Source organism: Mustela lutreola, chromosome 4, assembly GCF_030435805.1.
Source record: "Mustela lutreola isolate mMusLut2 chromosome 4, mMusLut2.pri, whole genome shotgun sequence".
In the NCBI taxonomy this organism is placed as follows: domain Eukaryota; kingdom Metazoa; phylum Chordata; class Mammalia; order Carnivora; family Mustelidae; genus Mustela; species Mustela lutreola.
The window spans coordinates 198029125-198031926 of record NC_081293.1 but is presented as its reverse complement, the minus strand read 5'-3'; the positions used below and the strand labels follow the sequence as shown (position 1 = coordinate 198031926).

Here is a 2802-nt window from a genome sequence, read left to right as displayed (position 1 = left end):
ATCACTAGCCCTTCTGAATCAAAAGACAAGCACATTTCCGGGTGCCTGAGGCTAATCTCTCTTCAGAAGGGCTGCCAACCACCAGCAGCGCAAGGGAGTGCTAATTTCTCTGCAACTTCACAAACACCAGGTTTTCCTTTGAAGGTTCGGAAGGAGTGGGACCTCAGTGCCTCTCCCATGTGCCCCTGGCTGCTGCTGGCGCTTCTCTTTTTTCCCTGCCAGTGTCTCGTCTCTGGCTACGTCACCGTGGAGTGGTCAGGGACCACCTGGACTCCACGCCCCTTAACTGCACCTCAGTTTCTGCATCTGTAAAATGGGATAACTTGTAACTCATGAGTTCAGTGACTTTCTACATGCACATCACCCTGGCTCATGAGGGTAACTTCAGTTAGCTGCTGTTTGCCCATGAAATTCACAGATGTATGAGAGCACTTTATTAAAATAGTATATCTTTGGGGCGTCTGGCTGGCTCAATCGGAAGAGTATGTGACTCTCAATCTCAGGGTCATGGGCTCAAGCCCCGTGTTGGACATGGAGCTGACTTAAAATAAAAACTAAAGACAAAAAACGGATAATATCTTTAACATATGCTTTGCAGATACTTTCTCCTCATCTTCCTTTTTTTAAGGCTCTTTCATAATTTTTACTTGAGAGGTTGGACAGGAATAGGAAAGAAGGTCTTTAACATGAGATTATTTTTTCCAAATGTTATCACTGGTAGTTTAATATTTGTGTCTCCTGATGGATTTGGTCAGGAAAATTACTCCAAGATTTACATCTGGAATTTTTTTTCCTAGCCCAGGGGTGGGGTGGGGAGGGTGGCTGCTAACCCCAGGCGGCCTCGGCCGGCGCAGACGAACTTCTCACAACATTGCCTTCAGCTGAGCAGAGAACATTGATGAGGACCAGTGTCTCTCTGCAACCACTGGAGACGCAGGGGTCTAGAGGGAAAAAGGAAGTTGACTCTTAGCACAGGGCTTAGGGGCCAAGCGCCCAAACCTGCACAGTAGAAAATCCATGTATAATTTTTTATTCCCCCAAAACTGAACTGCTAAGAGCCCACTGCTGCCTGAAAGCTTCGCTGATAGCCTAAGGCATAAGCATTCTGTGTGTTACTGTATCCTGACGGTAAAGTCAGCTGGAGGAAAGAATGTTCCTGAGAAAATCCTGAGGAAGAGAAAATGCGGTTAAAGTCCTGTACTGCATTTACCCAAGAAAACAGTCTGCATGTAGGTAAGTGGACCCATGCGGTCCAAACCCTTAGTGTTCTCAGTTAACTGTACTCCTGTTACTCCAAAGGGGAGAAGTTACCGGGTTAGGGTCACGCACAGATGGAACAGGAGTAGAGATGACTCTCCCGGGAGGAGCCCTAGATTAGAGGAACATAGTTTGATTTATTTTCCCCTAAATTCAGTCTCTGCACCAGTACTCTGATCAGGCTCTTAAATTGCATGATCAGAAGCCGTATGAGCCCCGTGTCGCCCCTTTTCCTTTCGCCAGATTGCCAGACTCCCCACCCACTGCTCAAGCAGCGGGGGCCCCACGGGAAGAGGGGAGCATGGTTTTCCTTTAGCCATTTGTACCTGGCCACGTTGACCCAAGTCTGGTCTCCCTAAGTCAGGGCTTCCCCCCCATTATTCCAAGGAGCTCCCTTCCTACCATTGTGAAAATTCAGTGATTTCAGTTTTTGCCTGGAAAAGAAAATGACCAGAAATAACAACCCAAGTAATTTATTTGCAGAAATATTCAGACAGGATTCATTGAAGTAGTTCCATTCTGTGTAGGTGTTGCTAGAAATCCCCGACCCTGAAGAGCATTCTAGACGTATCTCGAATTAGGATAACCTGAGAGTGAGTGTGGAGTCGCTCTGAAATCCTCACTCACTGTTCCTGGGAGTTCAGGTGGGGTCGAGCTACACTGTAAGTCACCCTGACTTCAGCTGGAGCTCCCTGTTTCCTGTAGTATATCCTAGATCCCGGCTCAGTCGGTGGAGCGTGCGCCTTTTGATCTGGGGGTTGTCCGTTCAAGCCCCATGTTGGGTGTAGAGAGTACTTAAAAAAATAAATTTAAAATGTTAAAAAAAATTTTTTTAATTACCAAAATTAAATCCCTAAAAATGAATACCATCTCAAGGAATGGATGGCCCCAAGGCCAAGTCCGGGGAAGAGCTTGTGACAGAGCTATCCCTACTGCTTAAGAGATGGGGTGAGTCGATGGGAGCCCAGAGTGAGGCCACCAGTGAGGCCGTCGGAGGCAGAACTGGAGCGGAGCCCGTGGGGAGGAGGTGGTGGGCAATGGCCGGCCCTCGGGTCCTTCCCTCACACAGCCACCAAGACATCCCAGCCGGGCAGCCCCTCCGCCCTTCCACAGTCGCCTGGTCAAGGCCCTTCCTGTACGTTTCTTTTTCCTTCGTCTTCATCTGATCACCTAACACTAAAATGTAGCTAGGAAAGGAGGAAGCAAACAACACCCCCCCACCAGAGCTCTGAGCCCTCCGGGGAGCACTTGTCCTCCTCTTAACCGCAGCCAGCCCGGGGGCCCAGATCGCCAGCCCCCAGCCAGCCCTTCCTCTGGTAAACAAGAGGATACAAACCCCAAAACATGTCTTGACTAATCAGAAACACTCGCAGAGAAGAATCTCCTGGAAGCGTCCACCCTCAACCAGTGGCCTCCAGGCCCCGGCCTCGGCTCCTCCCCCGCTCGCCTGTCTGTGTCGCTCACACCCCCAGGTGGCCATCTTGCCAGTTGAGAATAATTAGCCTTTGATTAGTGCTGGTTGTGTTTTCATCGGCCCCATTTCCA

The 2802-nt window shown here is 49.4% G+C and overlaps 1 non-coding gene across 1 annotated transcript; it reads left to right on the top strand.

Moving 5' to 3' along the window:
* Window positions 1–459: 459 nt before the first annotated feature.
* On the top strand, window positions 460–532 carry TRNAE-CUC (transfer RNA glutamic acid (anticodon CUC)). The gene has a single exon. It is a non-coding gene; the product is annotated as a tRNA-Glu (tRNA).
* The last annotated feature ends 2270 nt before the right edge of the window (window positions 533–2802 follow it).